Source organism: Artemia sp. Qi Xiang Cuo, chromosome 21, assembly GCF_049724085.1.
Source record: "Artemia sp. Qi Xiang Cuo chromosome 21, ASM4972408v1, whole genome shotgun sequence".
Lineage (NCBI taxonomy): Eukaryota > Metazoa > Arthropoda > Branchiopoda > Anostraca > Artemiidae > Artemia > Artemia sp. Qi Xiang Cuo.
The window spans coordinates 50,162,110-50,183,167 of NC_142814.1; the positions used below are offsets into that span (position 1 = coordinate 50,162,110).

Consider the following 21,058-nt stretch of genomic DNA (forward strand, 5'->3'; position numbering starts at 1 on the left):
AAATAACTGTGCTAAATCGCTAATCACAAGCGAAAATACTTGATGGTTATCATTAAAACAGAGTGAGAGAAGACGCAACCGGGACTTTGCGTTTGCTGTGCCAACACCAGGAAACCTAGAAAGAAAAAATGATACGAAGCATCTGTAAAGAGCTGCCTTCCTACATCCTAGATGCAGCATTGAAAAAAAAAGTGAAATTTCAACGTGAAAAAAGAATGGCTGAGGCCTATCATCGCTCACCAGTTAGGTTTTTCCAAACTAATCATGAAGGGAAACTACTTTGTAAATAGGCTCACCTTAGACTTGTACAAACATATGCTAGATAAATAGCAAAGAAAAACTTCACATTGTTGAACCAGTAAAATGACGGTCACTCAATGGCCGGTACCTCTTCTTTATAAACCATATTATTATAGTTTTTCGAAATAGGCTCTAAATCTCCAGAAAACTTGGGGTTTCACCGTTGCAGCGGACTTTTCAGCAACTGAATCTGGGACAGGCAATGGAGTAAAAGGAATAAATTCTTCCATATTGGGCAACCCGGAGCTTAAAGCTGGTGATGGACTAGCAACTGGTGTGAGCAACTGAACTTCAAATGAAGCACGTTTTGTCGATGGGTTTTGAGATACATGCCAACTTAAATTTGTGGAAATCCTTCCTGAGGTAGACATTTTCTTCCATTGTGGCACCGTATTACTGAAACTATAATTTGAGTTGAATTTATCCAACTTTGACCTCTGAGATGAAAATTTATTTTAAAAAGTGCTTCCTGAGGTAGACATTTTCTTCCATTGTGGCACCGTATTACTGAAACTATAATTTTAGTTGAATTTATCCAACTTTGGCCTCTGAGATGAAAATTTATTTTGAAAAGTACCTCGATCTTGAGCTAAAACTCGCATGTTTTCAGTGCTAGTACTTTCATATGTAAATTGCGACCTTGAAGGAATCCTGCTTTGGAGTTCTGCTGTTTTTCTCTAGAATATCCCCTTGACGAGAAATGACTTTGTCTTCGCACGCTTCGCATGCTTTTCCTCCATCCCAATCTATTTAAAGCCTCCCTTTTCACACCCTCTCAGGAAGTTCCCATTTTCTTTAAATCTTTCTTTATAACGTCCTCCCATCACAGACGAGGACGACCTGCTTTCCGTTCAGAATTAGACGGGTGGACGAAAAGTACAATCTTCGGCAATCTTTAATCCTTCATCTGCGCACAACTTGTCCTAGTACCTCAACCTTTCTTTCATTACAGCCATAGAAAGCGGGATTGAACCAAATTTTTGTACAGTCTACTGTTTGAAATACGGCCAGTCAACCGGGTACCAAGAACAATTAGTGAGCAATTTCTCTGGAAAACATATAGCAAATCTTCATCTGGTTTTCTGGGCGCCCATGCTTCAGAGCCATATTTGACCACTGTCATCATTGTAGCTTTCAATATTCTAGTCTTGGTTTGCAGACTTATCTTCTTATTCTTCCAAACTATTTTTTAACTGTAAAAAATACCCTGGGCCTTGCCTATTCTACTTTTAAAATCTTCACTACGAAGCAACTTAACCAGTTGCAGCTTTGCTAATGAATACATGGAGGAGACGATAATAACTCGAAACAGACGTTATTATGTACTTTTGTACTTCTGTTGTATATGTATTTATTATTGTGTGACCCACGGCTTAATTTCTATTTGAAAAAAATCAATGCTGCAAAATTCGAAGGGTAGAGAAATAGCAATTGGAGAACTTGTATACTCCATTTCTGCAAGCATTTACATTTTTACTAATAGTATATCAATGACTAATGAGCCAAAATTTAAAAGAAATGTCGTTATGAGTTATTTTATGCTTGGGGCGTGTGGGAATTCCTTATCTTTTTTTTCTCATCACCAATTCCTCTATTGTCTGGGGAGTGCTTTTATTGGGTGCTTTAATGGGGTTTTACGATGTTTTGTACCAAAGATGATCAATCTGTGTTTTGATGATTAAAATGTTGAATTTTACAAACTTATTGCACAAATTGCCTTAGAATTAGGATCTATTGCCCTTACTGTTACTTTATTTTTTTCTTTGCAATATATAAATTCTCTAATACGTATATTTTTTTTCTTACTGTTGTACAAATTTGCTCATTTCTTCTCCATTCTATAATCTTCGCAATGGTCGAAAACCAAATTTTGGTTTGTGATTGCAACTACTCAAGAAAAGTTGAGAAAAGGGAGAATTTAGGAGACTGAAGAGATTATGCAAAAAAAAGAAAGAACTAAGAAGAAAATTTGAACAGAAAACGGTTTTAATTGTATTTATTAGTGCTGAAGAAGCAGAGAAGCTATTAGACCCAAGCATTGCAAAGCTGAGATCCAAAAGAACAAAAAATAGATATGTTTTACAATGCAATAGAAAGGTATGATGATAATCCTATGAAATTATACACAGATAGTTCTTTGAAGTTGAATGAACGATGTGTATGTTCGATAGCCAATTCTCGCCGTTCAAAAGTAATATACATAAGAACAAAAATAAAAATTCAACCCAAGCCGAATATTAAGGAATATTAAGAGCATAGGTGGTAATTTAAAGCCAGAATTGGGGATCACACACCTCAAAGTTTGCCTTAGATTCTTTGTGACTGCTTGTTTGAGGTGAGGGCGTGGAGGGGGAAATTATTCGCAGGGGAATCAGACTTTCGGGGAAATTTTCCAGGGAAATCCGCCTAGAGCCCACTATATTATGAAAACAGGTTTATCACTAGAAAGCAGGGTGCATTTTGAAGTTATTCACCTTTTCCATTCGTGATGATTTCATGCTAAAATAGTTTTCTAAGCCATCTTGTCTTTCCATTGATATTGGCGACTCACGGTTTTCTGAATTTCCCGTAAAGCCGAAAACAGCCATTAAACTTAATTTTTGTCAGTTAAAACAGGTCCTATATTATTGTCCTATATTATTTGTTTTCGCAAAGGTCCTCCGAGTGTACCTGAAAATGTCAAGATCGATAACAGGGGATTTTTTTGGAAACCAAAATTTAATTTCCAAAGGGGGGATGCAAACGTTGCGACAGAGAAGAAGAAATCAGGGTTCACCTACACAAAAGAGGAAGAAGAAAAGAAAGAAGCAGAAGAATTACACGAAGGAAACCAGAAGAAAGAAAGAGGATTACTAGCAAGAGGAGCCCACAAGGTTTCAAAAAGACTTCATGAATTTTGGAACGCCTTAACGTCGTTCGGGCTACTGTAATTTTTTTTAATAAGAAGCATTTAAATATTTAAACGTATTAGGGACTAACTCAATATTTTCCTTCTGGTGTCCAACCGACTCCAACTAGATATTCCATGTTTGGGAATAGTACATCAAATATCTGTGCTAAATCGCTAATCACAAGCGAACATACTTGATGGTTATCATTCAAACAGAGTGACAGAAGACGCAACCGGGACTTTGCATTTGCTGTGCCAACACCAGGAAACCTAGAAAGATACGTGAAATTTCAACGTTAAAAAAAAATGGCTGAGGCCTATCATCGCTCAAAAGTTAGGTTTTTCCAAACTCATCATGAAGGGAAATTACTTTGTAAATAGGCTCACCTTAGACTTGTACAAACATATGCTAAATAAATAGCAAAGAAAAACTTCTGATTGTTGAACCAGTAAAATGACGGTCACTCAATGGCCGGTACCTCTTCTTTATAAACCATATTATTATAGTTTTTCGAAATAGGCTCTAAATCTCCAGAAAACTTGGGGTTTCACCGTTGCAGCGGACTTTTCAGCAACTGAATCTGGGACAGGCAATGGAGTAAAAGGAATAAATTCTTCCATATTGGGCAACCCGGAGATTAAAGCTGGTGATGGACTAGCAACTGGTGTGAGCAACTGAACTTCAAATGAAGCACGTTTTGTCGATGGATTTTGAGATACATGCCAACTTACATTTGTGGAAATCCTTCCTGAGGTAGCATTTTCTTCCATTGTGGCACCGTATTACTGAAACTATAATTTGAGTTGAATTTATCCAACTTTGACCTATGAGATGAAAATTTATTTTGAAAAGTACCTCGATCTTGAGCTAAAACTCGCGTGTTTTCAGTGCTAGTACTTTCATATGTAAATTGCGACCTTGAAGGAATCCTGCTTTGGAGTTCTGCTGTTTTTCTCTAGAATATCCCCTTGACGAGAAATGACTTTGTCTTCGCACGCTTTTCCTCCATCCCAATCTATTTAAAGCCTCCCTTTTCACACCCTCTCAGGAAGTTCCCATTTTCTTTAAATTTTTCTTTATAACGTCCTCCCACCACAGACGAGGACGACCTGCTTTCCGTTTAGCACTAGACGGGTGGACGAAAAGTACAATCTTCGGCAATCTTTAATCCTTCATCCGCACAAAACGTGTCCTAGTACCTCAACCTTTCTTTCATTATAGCCCTAGAAAGCGGAATTGAACCAAATTTTTCGTACAGTCTACTGTTTGAAATACGGCCAGTCATCCGGGTACCAAGAACAATTAGTGAGCAATTTCTCTGGAAATCATATAGCAAATCTTCATCTGCTTTTCGGGGCGCCCATGCTTCAGAGCCATATTTGACCACTGTCATCACTGTAGCTTTTAATATTCTAATCTTGGTTTGCAGACTTATCTTCTTATTCTTCCAAACTTTTTTTTAACTGAAAAAAATACCCCGGGCTTTGCCTATTCTACTTTTAAAATCTTCACTACGAAGCAACTTAACCTGTTGCAGATTTTCTAATGAATACTTGGACAATTTCGTGAGCATGAATAGAGCTATATATATATATATATATATATATATATATATATATATATATATATATATATATATATATATATATAGGGTTGCCACCAGGGCGGCAACCCTGGTTGTGTGTCATGTTTGCTAAGTGTCCATTTAAAAAAAAAAAAAAAAAAAAAAAAAAAAAAAAAAAAAAAAAAAATGTTAATTCAAACATCGATAATGATCTTTATTCACAACGTCGTAAAAATGACGAAAATTTGGTACTACTGTGGAGTCATAATTTTGAACCAACCAGACCAACAATCATAGAAAATCACGGTTTCCAGTTCTGAATCGACCTGAGTTGGCACCAGGGAAACAAAATTTCTTTATAGGACTATAAGAAATTTGTCTACCAAACCGATTATCAGTGCCTTAAATTCGTGCCTCATTTTTATTCAGCTGATTTTGTTATTTTTTCTTCTAGGAAAATTGAAGAACTTTATATTTATAAATCCTGGATGTCAAATAAGTCTGACTGTGTTATCTGTGTCGGAAGTGTTAAATGTTAGCGACAGTGTTATCATGGAGGAGACGATAAAAACTCGAAACAGACGTTATTATGTACTTTTGTACTTCTGTTGTATATGTATTTATTATTGTGTGAGCCACGGCTTAATTTCTATTCAAAAAAAATCAATACTGCAAAATTCGAAGGGTAGAGAAATAGCAAGTGGAGAACTAGTATACTCCATTTCTGCAAGCATTTACATTTTTACTCATAGTATATCAATGACTAATGAGCCAAAATTTAAAAAAAATGTTACGAGTTATTTTATGCTTGGGGCGTGTGGGAATTCCTTATCTTTTTTTCTCATCACCAATTCCTCTATTGTCTGGGAAGTGCTTTTAATGGGTGCTTTAATGGGGTTTTACGATGTTTTGTACCACAGATGATCGATCTGTGTTTTGATGATAAAAATGTTGAATTTTACAAAATTATTGCACAAATTGCCTTAGAATTAGGATCTATTGCCCTTACTGTTACTTTATTTTTTTCTTTGCAATATATATCTCTAATACATATATTTTTTTCTTACTGTTGTACAAATTTGCTCATTTCTTCTCCATTCTATAATCTTCGCAATGGTCGAAAACCCAATTTTGGTTTGTGATTGCAACTGCTCAAGAAAAGTTGAGAAAAGGGAGAATTTAGGAGACCGAAGAGATTATGCAAAAAAAAGAAAGAACTAAGAAGAAAATTTGAACGGAAAACGGTTTTAATTGTATTTATTAGTGCTGAAGAAACAGAGAAGCTATTAGACCCAAGCATTGTAAAGCTGAGATCCAAAAGAACAGAAAATGGATATAAGTTTTACAATGCAATAGAAAGGTATGATGATAATCCTATGAAATTATACACAGATAGTTCTTTGAAGTTGAATGAACGATGTGTATGTTCGAAAGCCAATTCTCGCCGTTCAAAAGTAATATACATAAGAACAAAAAATAAAAATTCAACCCAAGCCGAATATTAAGGAATATTAAGAGCATAGGTGGTAATTCAAAGCCAGGATTGGGAATCACACACCTCAAAGTTTGCCTTAGATTCTTTGTCACTGCTTGTTTGAGGTGCTTAGACTCTATAGTAAGCATAAAAGCTCCCAAGAAAAATGTGCTGGTAAGGCGGCTTCAAGAAAAAATTATAAGAGACTGACACGGCTTAAAACCATAAGGTTGTTATAGGTGGCTGAGCATGTCGGAATTTGGGACAATGAAATGGCAGATACAGGAGCTAATTATGCAGCAACAAGAATGCAAAATAAACTAGAAGTTATTATATATTACAAAATATAGTCTATGATGAAACTACCAAAGTCACTCTCAGTATTTACTAGACATAAAATTGCATCAGTCCCCCACTATAACAATTACACTGTTGAGCTAATCTCATTCAGGGTAATGACAGGAGCTGGGGTAAACAACAGGGCAAACAAACTTAAACTAATGCTCAACATTTTCAAAAATTGGGATTGCGAGGTTTGTTTGGCCAAAGTTTTGTAACAAATGAATGTTGAAAAGAAATAAAATGCCTGGACCGAATTTAAAAAAAAGGTTTTTTTTATGATATTACCACGAAAATATGGTTTTTATTCTAAGATGGTGTGTAAAAAAAGAATCTGGTAGGAATACCCTCCCCCCAATTGAAGTCACTTCAATTGTACAATACAAATTTAACAAAAAAACCTAAATATTTGGCCTCGTTTCTTATTGCTTTCAAATTTTTTTGTTTTTAGTTGAAGTATAAGTATTAATTTCAGTAGCCATTTGCTAGCACACATACATCTATCTTAGATTTTATGGATTACACAAATAGAAAATAAAAAGGTCCAAGGTAAAAGGTCTTTTCTTAAATTGAACACTAGTTTCGACGGAGTTCCAATATTTTCTACCCATATGCAAATTCGCATGAATAAATCAATAAAAAGAAAAATCTACCTCTAGAAAAAAGACCTGTCTAACCTTTAGTGTAAGTTTCCTAAAAATCCTCCCACCTAATCAAAACTGAGAATAAAGCGAGTTCAAACAAACACAAACGCATCCAAAAATCCTTAGCTCGCGCTAAACTGGGACCTGATACTATAAAAGTCGACTTGAAAAATAATAGTCCTGGTCAGAGGGACAAAAAAGTCATATTTTTTTCAAAATTTAAAAAGATTGCAGGTAGCAAACAGATTTATCCTTTCGAAAAAATAGTGAGAGATTGCAACGATTGCTAAAATATTATCCTTTTTTATAGATCTCCAGAAGCGAAGAAGTTTCAGTTTACGGAAATAAATAATGGATTTTATACAACAGACAAACTCACTTTCGGAAAAATTGAAAAGATACCAAAGCCAAATTGGAAAACGTGATTTAGATTGAATCTTATCCAGTTTTATTTTCAAGTCACCAAACTGAATTCAACAGTAGCATACTTGAAAAAAGAATTGAAAAAGAAGCAACAATTAGATTGGATATCAGCAAAAAATATTTTTCAATCCCAGCAAACGGTTATTGATTCTAATAAGGTAAATAACACCGCGAAACCGACTGCTGGAAGTGACCTGAATTTCAACATCAGGACTTGTAATATTCTGAGGACATTATCAGCGCTACGTTATTTACAAGCAGCAGAAGTAAACAAGTGGATTCCCGACTTAGAACGTTTCAAGAGCGATATGAGCAAGGAAAAACAAAATGAAGCCCCAGAAAAAGACAATTCTGATGAGGCCAAGAAATAAAACGGTGGGAACTCAAACTTGAAGAAAAAGAAATTGAACTGTACCAAAGGCCACAATTTGTACGAGAACTCCACCAAAAATGAGGCTGAAAAAGAAGGGTTGCATATAAGCCATAATAAAATTGGGTCAATGGATGAAAACGAAGTGCGACAGGATCAAGCAGCACCTTCAGATAATTGATTGAAGCGTGGTACAAAGCTGAGCTCAAGGAAAGTCTTTTTCTAGTTGTGAACAGGATGAGAGTGGCAGCACCTCAAATTCAAAAAAACGCAAAAGAAATGTTTCAGCAAAATCTTGGTTCAAAAAGCTTGGTGCAAAGCCTAGTTCAGAAAAATTTCCTCCTTCTAATGGTATAAAAAGTGCCGGAGCCAACACATCAGATGAAGAGAACCATATAAAAATAGATGCTGTCCCAGTTTAATGGAAAAATCCATTGTCGACAACCAAGACGAAGTCACAGTTATCGATGTGTATGTACCATCGTGTAGAAGAGCCGAATATGAACGAATATATTTTTATATATTTGAGAGAAGAACCAAGGTTGGGTTTTTGTATTACCACTGGGCAATCTACATTGGCCCATATAACCATTTAGCCGATAACAGGAGTAAAAGTAATTTCAAACACGCTGTGGCCCACTTAACTGGAAAACAATATAATCCGGAGCACGAGTTATTAAAGAACGCATGCTCATTTTATGTTGAACAGCCTTCCTCTCTTGGCCACTCAATTAAGCAAACCAAAAACAGCGTCAGATGGAGAATTAACAACGAACCCATTGAAGGACATGAACGAAGAGACCGCATTGAAACTGCCCTGCTTGCACTCGCTGCAAGCAGCACTAATTCGTCGCCAGCTGCTTAAGAGTTCACAAAATACAACATTGAAACACACAACTGCGAACACTTTGTCAAGTGGTGCACATATGGTATAAGACAATCAGACCAAGTAAATCTGAAGAATATTTTTAAGGCAGTTATGAAAACGTCACTTTGTTTACAAAATCGAATCTTCTCAAAGTTATAAGTCCTGTGCCTCCTGTGCATCATAGAAACTGATATAAATAAAAAAAATTGTGCCTCATTTAGTTAGTTTTTTCTTATTTTCTTACTGAAAATAAAATTTATGTGTTTAAAAAAAAGAGTATTCATCTAGATTTCAAAGCGAAAACACCTATGTGAATTGTTTGTATCTCAAAAGGATTAAAGTATTAAGTGACTTTTCATTTTTCATTCTGACGCAATCTGGTACTGCTTATATTTTTTGGACTGATTTAATGCAGTAATTAAGGTTGGTGAAAAATCAACCTAAGGTGGATTTGTGGATATATATTCGTGATTAATGATTATAAAATATAAACATGGAAAACATCATTTGGAATGCGGTGTTAAATTTTATTTCAAGAGCAATGCTAGCCGGAATAAAACATCAATTGATTATTAATCGCGCTGTGGAGTTTTTCTCTAGAGATAACATACTGAGTGCGAAAGAATTGCTCCTACAAAAATCTAGCCTACCGGACCTCTTCCGTAAATCAGTTAAAGGTGAAGAAAATGTTCTGGAGATTGTGAAATTCTTTGCCAAATCAGCTAAAGAGAAGCGTCAACTTCCTACATTCGTCATTTTTGAGCCAGCCGAGGTCCCTGCATGCGGAGAAGAGATAAGTGCAGGCGTAACTACAAAAGTAAATGATATGTGCCGTCGTTTTGAACGCTTCATGGAGCGACTGAATAAAGGTGACTTGAATCTTTTTACTCGAACTAGTTTCCCAACCAAACCAAATGCCCCCACAAAGCTGTCATACTCTGTAGTTGTTACAACGACGACGACTGTACCTACGAGAAGAGTGCGGATCAGATATGAAATATCAAAGTGGAATGAAAACCCCCAACCCTGTCGTCGGACAGGCTTCACGTTTTCGGTGTTGTGCAGTATTTACTGGGAAACGAAGACCGTCTGGTGGTGTTGCTCTGTTTGTTTGTTCCGAACGTCTGTCCATACCAATTTTTTCTTCTAATTCCTGTGTGTCAGTTCAGCTGCAAGCTAGACGTTTCTGTTTTTTCTACATACATGCCAACTGATTACCGTGATTTAAATTCAGAGCGAAAGTTCAGGATAGCGTGCAGTAGGCTTGCAAATGCTTTGGCAGAATCGCAGAAACAAGGCCTTACTTCTATTGTTGCAGGGGATATGAATTGTAACCTCAGAGATACTAAGAGCTCTTGGACAGACATCCTTCTTAGTTCTTGTCCTCAACTCAGTGCAATGAACAGTGACCTGGTATTTACATATGTACATAATGGTAGGTCTACATCCAACCTTGACTTTTTCCTCTCAACAAAGTCGATTACAATTTTTCCCTCTTCCCGTTAGGGAAATTCAGAGTGAAAGTTCAACATAGCGTGCAGTAGGCTTGCAAATGCTGTGGCAGAAACAAGGCTTTACTGCTATTGTTGCAGGGGATATGAATTGTAACCTTAGTGATACTAAGAGCTCTAGGACAGAGATCCTTAATTCTTGTCCTCAACTGAGTGTACTGAACAACGACCTGGTATTTACATATATACATAATAGTGGGTCTACATCCAACCTTGACTTTTTCCTCTCAACAAAATGATTGCAACTTACCCCTCTTCCCGTTTTAACACTGCAATCAGTGTTTCTGGCCACTTACCTGTGTCCAATACGTTCCACGTTGGCTTCAGTAATCCTTGCATTCCACTCAAGAATAACAGCCGCTGGGTCATGGAACAAGAGTGGGAAAAAATTGATATTCCTTCCTACCCTTCAGTGTGTGACAACATATTGTCTAAAATCAGAGTGCCTTACCCCCTATTGCGTTCTAGATCAGGCTTAAGTCAGGCTTTCATGCAGCTGTCGCTAACTACCTATTGCTCTGAAATCGTGCACACGTTTAGAGCCTGTTATTTCAAGTAAATTTATGGTCCCATGTCAATTTTAAATTCTTGGTCAACCTTCATAAGACCATAGGTGGGTGTGCCTTAATTGCCTCTTTTTGAATTCTTGATCCGCCTGCCTAAGGGTCTAGGCAGGCATGTCTTTCCAAAAACTAACCTGACAAGTATGTCTCCAATAAGAGGGTCAAGCATACTCCTGCCATTTACCCGTGCCCCATCCATTTAAACATTTGCCTCTCAATTACTTGGACTATCTGTCTTGTCTTTTCTCTGTCTACAATTACCCAGCGTCTTGATGCAACCTATTACAAAATACTTGATAACTTCAATTCGTTGATTTTGAATTCGTTGATGTTGATTTTGAAGGCCGGTACCTGTTCTTTAAAAACCATATTATTATAGTTTTTCGGAATAGGCGTTAGGCGTTGGTAGGGATAGTCACTAAAGATAAATCAGTAGGGGTAGCACACCGGGAATAGGTGATTTTCGGAGATTCGGGGAACCAAAGCTTTTTTCGGGGTGAAACATAGATTTCGGGGAAATCCCCAAAAATTGGGAGACAGTGCAAGCCCTGCTTGATTTCTAATCAGGAATATCGAAAAACTTAACCACACAAGAAAAGAAAAGCTCCAACTTTGCGGTTGACGCAAAAAAATTGCCGCAAAATTAATTCAAAGTCAGCCGAAAACCGTCTCCTCTGCCAGCGGTGGCGTTGTGACACTAGTGGCGGTCAACTGGGTCCCTCGTTGGGAGCGTTCCGTCAACTCACCGGCATGGTGCCGGGGTCTAGTTCTATCCCCCTTTATATGGATTATTTTGATGGATTTTGTCTTAAGGAGCACAGGAAAGACAGGGGGAGACCACGGAATCAAATGGGGAGGAAAGTCTTATGGACTTAGATTATGTTTATGATTTAAATATCTTAGATGTAAGTGTGAGGAAATGAATGAACTTTTTGAGGTTTTGAGAGTTCAGGGTCCTAGAATGGGTTTGAAAATTAATGTTAAGAACAGTAAGTCACTAAGGCTAGGAATAAGTGAAGATGAAAAGGAGACGTTGGGTAATGAAAAGATTGATCAGGTGGGCAGCTTCACTTACCTAGGTATTATTATTAATAAAGATGATGGGAGCAGTGAGGATGTTAAAAGTAGAGTAGCCAAGGCTCAGGGTGTTTTTTCACAGTTAAAAAAAAGTTTGGAAGAATAGAAAGATAAGTCAAACAACACGAGAGTAGAATATTAGATGCTACAGTGATGATAGTGGTCAAAAATAGTTTTGAAGCAGATGGGCGCTCAGAAAAGCGGAGTAAGATTTACTAGATGTATTGCACAGAAATTCTGCTGAAGCACAATTTTTTCTAAATGTATATTGTCTTTCAAGTTCCCATTCATTTCAAATAGTGCCCAAGTGCATTTAATTTTATTTTTAGGATCAACGACAACGATCATTAATAACAGGTGGGGTATCATGTGGCGACCCATTTTATTTTTGGTCGACAAAATAAAGTAGAAAAGGAGAAGAAACCAGTGGAAGAGAAGAAAAAAGAGGAAAGATCGGTGGAGCCCTTCACTTTTTGTCGAAGAGATTCAGAGAATTCTCTGGCATTTAATCTTTTGTAGTTTTTTTAATATGAAGTCTTTTTTATATTTTTTTAAATATTTAAATATTTAAACGTATTAGGGACTAACTCAATATTGTCCTTATGGTGTCCAACCGACTCCAACTAGATATTCCATGTTTGGGAATAGTACATCAAATAACTGTGCTAAATCGCTAATCACAAGCGAACATACTTGATGGTTATCATTCAAACAGAGTGACAGAAGACGCAACCGGGACTTTGCATTTGTTGTGCCAACAACAGGAAACCTAGAAAGAAAAAATGATACGAAGCATCTGTAAAGAGCTGCCTTCCTACATCCTAGATGCAGCATTGAAATAAACACTGAAATTTCAACGTGAAAAAGAATGGCTGAGTGGGGGAAAGGGTCCTAATGTAGGAACAATTTCTTATACTTCAGGTTTAATGTCACTCTTTACATTGATCTGAATAACAACCCTTTTATTTGTAATAATTTCTTTCATTTTTAAATCATATACAGTTTTTTTTCCATATTTGAAGGGGACTCTTATCCCATTCTATCCCCTAGTCCCTATTGTATAGTTTAACCAACAGCAAAAGCACGAAGAACAGTAGGGAAACCTTTTTGCAAGACAGTGGAGATAATTTGAATGAATATTTTGGCCCTATGTCCAAGGACTGTCCTCAGCAAGACAAAAATATGTAAAAGATAAGACTCACAAAAAATGCGACCAATAAAACAATAAAGAAATTTCAAAGCAGTCCTAGCATCTTTACTTAAGCGAAGTTCAACCAGGACTGATAAAAAGTGAGTTAAAACAAGGCAATAAACAAGGTTAAAACAAGTTAAAACAGGGAAAGTGAGTTAAAACACTTTCTAAGGCTAAATTGCATGGAAGGTTGTGATGGCTGGATCATGTTTTATGAACCGACAATGACAGATATCTATAGATTGTACTTTTTAGCCATTTATTTTACGTCAAACGGAATGGATTGGGAAAATTATTTTAGAAAAAAAAATTAAAGAATGTTAGAAATTCGTTTAAGTGGGTAAAGAGCCGAGCTTCAAGCGATTTGGATTGAGAAGAATTGTTCGGAGCCAAGTAGCCCGGCAGTGGCTTGGGGCTGCAGTGACCCGTTAGAAGTTTGTAATAGTAGATTCCAGAAAACCAACAGCTAGTGTAGGATCAGGTCTGAACACTAGATGGTTTAAAAAGTAAAGTAAAGAACGAAAACAAACCAGAACATCAAAAAAAATGTCAAGAACTTACATGAGTAGTAACACGTTACTAGAGTTAAATTCTAGTTACTCCTTGCGTAAGATTTTGAGCTGCTTCATGCAAGACCATTCAAATTCACTTTAACCAAGGTACAGAGAGAGTCAAAGGTGCTAGTAGCTTCAAAAACTCAATGGTTCATTATCTGTTGTTTTTTGTGTGTGTGTGTGTGTGCACTCGTGCGTAAACCGAACAGTTTAACAGGGAAACCAGCTTCTTCGTAGAAGAAACTGGTTTCTTCGTCAAAGAAAATGGAAAAACTCCTATTCCTTGTGGAAAATTCCCCCCTCATGCTTTAAATTTCCTTTTTAGTTTCGCCGAAACCTCACTCATGAGGAAAATTGCCACCAATATTTCCTCCCAGGAAAGTTCTCCTTACATGCAAAACGATCTTATTTTTGGATTTAAAACGTTAGGTTTATTAACCTACCCGTTGGGTTTTGCTGGATGAATAATATCCAGAAAATGTGAATAATATGACATTTGGATGCAAGGAACAAACTGATACTACCGTGGGGTCTCATAATTTTGAATCAACCACACAAACTTCCACGCAAAACCACAGTTTCCAGTTTTAAATAAACCTTATTTGGAAGCAGGGAAACAAAATTTCTAAATAAGACTATAACAAGTTTTTCTACCAAACTGATTATAAATTTCTTGAATTCGTGATACATTTTTATTCTACTGATTTTGTTTTTTTTCTTCTAGGAAAATTGAAGAACTTTATATTTATAAATCCTGGAAGTCAAATAAGTCCGACAGTGTTATCTGTGTCGGAAGTGTTAAGTGTTAGTGACAGTGTTATCATGGAGGAGACAATAATAACTCGAAACGGACGTTATTATGTACTTTTGTACTTCTGTTGTATATGTATTTAATATTGTGTGAGCCACGCCTAAATTTCTATTTTAAAAAACCAATGCTGCAAAATTCACCGGGTAGAGAAATAGCAAGTGGAGAACTTGTATACTCCATTTCTGCATGCATTTACATTTTTACTCATAGTATATCAATGACTAATGAGCCAAATTTAAAAGAAATGTCGTTATGAGGTATTTTTTGCTTGGGACGTGTGGGAATTCCTTATCTTTTTTTTCTCATCACCAATTCCTCTATTGTCTGGGGAGTGACATTTTGTTCCATTATGGCACCGTATTACTGAAACTATAATTTGAGTTGAATTTATCCAACTTTGACCTCTGAGATAAAATTTATTTTGAAAAGTACCTCGATCTTGAGCTAAAACTCGCATGTTTTCAGTGCTAGTACTTTCAGATGTAAATTGCGACCTTGAAGGAATCCTGCTTTGGAGTTCTGCTGTTTTTCTCTAGAATATCCCCTTGACGAGAAATGACTTTGTCTTCGCACGCTTCGCATGCTTTTCCTCCATCCCAATCTATTTAAAGCCTCCCTTTTCACACCCTCTCAGGAAGTTCCCATTTTCTTTAAATTTTTCTTTATAACGTCCTCCCATCACAGACGAGGACGACCTGCTTTCCGTTTAGCACTAGTCGGATGGACGAAAAGTACAATCTTCGGCAATCTTTAATCCTTCATCCGCGCACAACGTATCCTAGTACCTCAACCTTTCTTTCATTATAGCCCTAAAAATCGGGATTGAACCAAATTTTTCGTACAGTCTACTGTATGAAATACGGCCAGTCATCCGGGTACCAAGAACAATTAGTGAGCAATTTCTCTGGAAAACATCTAGCAAATCTTTATCTGCTTTTCGGGGCGCCCATGCTTCAGAGCCATATTTGACCACTTTCATCAGTGTAGCTTTTAATATTCTAATCCTGGTTTGCAGACTTACCTTCTTATTCTTCCAAACTTTTTTTTAACTGTAAAAAATACCCCGAGCCTAGGCTATTCTACTTTTAACATCTTCACTACGAAGCAACTTAACCTGTTGCAGATTTGCTAATGAATACTTGGACAATTTTGAGAGCATGAATAGAGCTACACATATATATATATATATATATATATATATATATATATATATATATATATATATATATATGTATATATATATATATATATATATATATATATATATATATATATATATATATATATATATATATATATATATATATATATATATATATATATATATATATATATATATATATATATATATATATATAGGGTTGCCACGAGGGCGGCAACCCTGGTTGTGTGTCATGTTTCCTAAGTGTCAATGTAAAAAAAAAAAAAAAAAAAAAAAAAAAAAAAAAACTGTTAATTCAAACGTCGATAATTATCTTTATTCACAACGTCGTAAAAATGACGAAAATTTGGTACTACTGTGGAGTCATAATTTTGAACCAACCAGACCAACAATCATAGAAAATCACGGTTTCCAGTTCTGAATCGACCTGAGTTGGCACCAGGGAAACAAAATTTCTTCATAGGACTATAAGAAATTTGTCTACCAAACCGATTATCAGTGCCTTAAATTCGTGCTTCATTTTTATTCAACTGATTTTGTTATTTTTTCTTCTAGGAAAATTGAAGAACTTTAAATTTATAAATCCTGGATGTCAAATAAGTCCGACTGTGTTATCTGTGTCGGAAGTGTTAAGTGTTATTTACAGTGTTATCATGGAGGAGACGATAATAACTCGAAACGGGCGTTATTATGTACTTTTGTACTTCTGTTGTATATGTATTTATTATTGTGTGAGCCACGGCTTAATTTCTATTTAAAAAAAAATCAATACTGCAAAATTCGAAGGGTAGAGAAATAGCAAGTGGAGAACTTGTATACTCCATTTCTGCAAGCATTTACATTTTTACTAATAGTATATCAATGACTAATGAGCCAAAATTTAAAAGAAATGTCGTTATGAGTTATTTTATGCTTGGGGCGTGTGGGAATTCCTTATCTTTTTTTTCTCATCACCAATTCCTCTATTGTCTGGGGAGTGCTTTTAATGGGTGCTTTAATGGGGTTTTACGATGTTTTGTACCACAGATGATCGATCTGTGTTTTGATGATTAAAATGTTGAATTTTACAAACTTATTGCACAAATTGCCTTAGAATTAGGATCTATTGCCCTTACTGTTAGTTTATTTTTTTTCTTTGCAATATTTATCTCTAATACATATATTTTTTTTTCTTACTGTTGCACAAATTTGCTCATTTCTTCTCCATTCTATAATCTTCGCAATAGTCGAAAACCCAATTTTGGTTTGCGATAGCAACTGCTCGAGGAAAGTTGAGAAAAGGGAGAATATAGGAGACCGAAGAGTTTATCCAAAAAAAAAGAAAGAACTAAGAAGAAAATTAGAACAGAAAACGGTTTTAATTGTATTTATTAGTGCTGAAGAAACAGAGAAGCTATTAGACCCACGCATTGCAAAGCTGAGATCCAAAAGAACAAAAAATAGCTATAAGTTTTACAATGCAATAGAAAGGTATGATGATAATCCTATGAAATTATAGTTCATTGAAGTTGAATGAACGATGTGTATGTTCGATAGCCCATCCTCGCCGTTCAAAAGTAATATACATAAGAACAAAAATAAAAATTCAACCCAAGCCGATTATTAAGGAATATTAAGAGCTTAGGTGGTAATTTAAAGCCAGGATTGGGAATCGCACGCCTCAATGTTTGCCTTAGATTCTTTGTCACTGCTTGTTTGAGGTGCTTAGACTCAATAGTAAGCATAAAAGCTCCCAAGAAAAAGGTGCTGGTAAGGCGGCTTCAAGACGAACTTATAAGAGACTAACACGACTTAAAACCATAAGGTTGTTATAGGTGGCTGAGCATGTCGGAATTTGGGACAATGAAATGGCAGATACGGGAGCTAATTATACAGCAACAAGAATGCAAAATAAACTAGAGGCTATTATATATTACAAAATACAGTCTATGATGAAACTACCAAAGTCACTCTCAGTATTTACTAGACATAAAATTGCATCAGTCCCCCACTATAACAATTACGCTGTTGATCTAATCTCATTCAGGGTAATGACAGGAGCTTGGGTAAACAACAGGGCAAACAAACTTAAACTAATGCTCAACATTTTCAAAAATTGGGATTGCGAGGTTTGTTTGGCCAAAGTTTTGTAACCAAATGAATGTTGAAAAGAAATAAAATGCCTGGACCGAATTTAAAAAAAAAGTTTTTTTGATGATATTACCACGAAAATATGGTTTATATTCTAAGATGGTATGTAAAACAGAATCTGGTAGGAATACCCTCCCCCCAATTGAAGTCACTTCAATTGTACAATACAAATTTAACAAAAAAACCTAAATATTTGGCCTCGTTTCTTATCGCTTTCAAATTTTTTTGTTTTTAGTTGAAGTATTAGTATTAATTTCAGTAGCCATTTGCTAGCACACATACATCTATCTTAGATTTTATGGATTACACAAATAAAAAATTAAAAGGTCCAAGGTAAAAGGTCTTTTCTTAAATTAAACACTAGTTTAAAAGGAGTTCCACTATTTTCTACCCATATGCAAATTCGCATGAATGAATCAATAAAAAGAAAAATCTACCTCTAGAAAAATGACTTGTCTAACCTTTAGTGTAAGTTTCCTAAAAATCCTCCCTCCTAATCAAAACTGAGAATAAAGCTAGTTCAATCAAACACAAACGCATCCAAAAATCCTTAGCTCGTGCTAAACTGGGACCTGAAACTAAAAACGTCGACTTGAAAAATAATAGTCCTGGTCAGAAGGACCAAAAAGTCATCCTTTTTTCAAAATTTAAAAAGATTGCAGGTAGCAGACAGATCTATCCTTTCGAAAAATAGCGAGAGATTGCAAAAATTGCTAAAATGTTATCCTTTTTTATAGATCTCCAGAAGCGAAGAAGTTTCAGTTTACGGAAAGAAATAATGGATTTTATACAACAGACAAACTCACTTTCGGAAAAATTGAAAAGACACCAAAGCCAAATTAGAAAACGTGATTTAGATGGAATCTTATCCAGTATTATTTTCGAGTCACCAAACTGAGTTCAACAGTAGCCTACTTGAAAAAAGAAGTGAAAAAGAAGCAACAATTAGATTGGATATCAGCAAAAAACATTTTTCAATCCGAGCAAACGGTTATTGATTCTAATAAGGTAGATAAAACCCCGAAACCGACTGCTGGAAGTGACCTGAATTTCAACATCAGGATTTGTAATATTCTGAGGACTTTGTCAACGCTACGTTAATTGCAAACAGCCGAAGTGAACAAGTGGATTCCCGACTTAGAACGTTTCAGGAGCGATATAAGCAAGGAAAAACAAAATGAAGCCTCAGAAAAAGATAATTCTGATGAGGCCAAGAAATAAAACGGTGGTAACTCAAACTTGAAAAAAAAGAAATTGAAATGTACCAAAGGCCACAATTTGTACGATATCTCTGCCAAAAATAAGGCTCAAAAAGAAGGTTTTCATTTAAGCCATAATAAAATTGGGTCAATAGATGAAAACGAAGTGAGACAGGATCAAGAAGCACCTTCAGATAATTGATTAAAGCGTGGTACAAAGCTGTGCTCAAGGAAAGTCATTTTCTAGTTGTGAACAGGATGAGAGTGGCAGCACCTCAATTTCGAAAAAACGCAAAAGAAATGTTTCAGCAAAAGCTTGGTGCAAAGCCTAGCTCAGAAAAAGATCCTCCTTCTAATGGTATAAAAGGTGCCGGAGCCAACACATCAGATGAAGAGAACCATATAAAATAGATGTTGTCCCAGTTTAATGGAAAAACCAATTGTCGACAACCAAGACGAAGTCACAGTTACCGATGTGTATGTACCATCGTGTAGAAGAGCCGAAAATGAACGAATGTATTTTTATATATTTTAGAGAAGAACCAAGGTTGGGTTTTTGTATTACCACTGGGCAATCTACATTGGCCCATATAACCATTTAGCCGACAACAGGAAGAAAATTAATTTCAAACACGCTGTGGCCCGATTAACCGGAAAACAATATAATCCGGAGCACGAGTGATTGAAGGAAGCATGCTCATTTTCTGTTGAACAGCCTTCCTCTCTTGGCCACTCAATTAAGCAAATCAAAGACAGCGTCACATGGAGAATTAACAACGAACCCATTGAAGGACATGAAAGAAGAGATCGCATTGAAACTGCCCTGCTTGCACTCGCTGCAAGCAGGACTAATTCGCAGCCAGCTGCTGGAGATTTCACAAAGTACAACATTGTAACACACAACTGCGAGCACTTTTGTCAAGTGGTGCGCGCATGGTATAAGACAATCAGACCAAGTAAATCTGAAGAACATTTTTAAGGCAGGTATGAAAACGTCACTTTACAAAATCGAATCTTCTCAAGGTTATGCGTCTTGTGCCTCCTGTTCATCATAGAAACGGAAATAAATAAATAAAAATTGTGCCTCATTTAGTTTGTTTTTTTCTTATTTTCTTACTGAAAATAAAATTTATGTGTTTAAAAAAAAGAGTATTCAACTAGATTTCAAAGCGAAAACACGAATGTAAATTGTTTGTTTCTCAAAAGGATTAAAGTATTAAGAGACTTTTCATTTTTCATTCTGACGCAATCTGGTACTGCTTATATTTTTTGGACTGATTTAATGCAGTAATTAAGGTTGGTGAAAAATCAACCTAAGGTGGATTTGTGGATATATATTCGTGATTAATGATTATAAAATATAAAGATGGAAAACATCATTTGGAATGCGGTGTTAAATTTTATTTCAAGAGCAATGCTAGCCGGAATAAAACATCAATTGATTATTAATCGCGCTTTGGAGTTTTTCTCTAGAGATAACATACTGAGTGTGAAAGAATTGCTCCTACAAAAATATGGCCTACCGGACCTCTTCCGCAAATCAGTTAAAGATGAAGAAAATGTCCTGGAGATTGTGAAATTCTTTGCCAAATCAGCTAAAGAAAAGCGTCAACTTCCTACATTCGTCATTTTTGAGCAAGCCGAGGTCCCTGCATGCAGAGAAGAGATAAGTGCAGGCGTAACAACAAAAGTAAATGATATGTGCCGTCGTTTTGAACGCTTCATGGAGCGACTGAATAAATGTGACTTAAATCTTTTTGCTCGAACTAGTTTCCCTACCAAACCAAATGCCCCCACAAAGCTGTCTTACTCTGTAGTTGTTAAAACGACGACGACTGTGCCTACGAGAAGAGTGCGGATCAAATCTGAAATACCAAAGTGGAATGAAAACCCCTAACGTGAAGCCTGTCGTCGGACAGGCTTCACGTTTTCGGTGTTGTGCAGTATTTACAGGGAAACGAAGACCGTCTGGTGGTGTTGCTCTGT

The 21,058-nt window shown here is 36.0% G+C and overlaps 1 long non-coding RNA gene across 1 annotated transcript in view; it reads right to left on the reverse strand.

The window, feature by feature from the left end:
- Positions 1-3,281: 3,281 nt before the first annotated feature.
- Positions 3,282-21,058, reverse strand: part of LOC148939674 (uncharacterized) — a 128,349-nt gene continuing 110,572 nt past the window's right edge. Inside the window, exon 3 of the long non-coding RNA XR_016143549.1 lies at positions 3,282-3,460. This is a non-coding gene — a long non-coding RNA (uncharacterized LOC148939674). The remainder of the gene's footprint in view (positions 3,461-21,058) is intronic.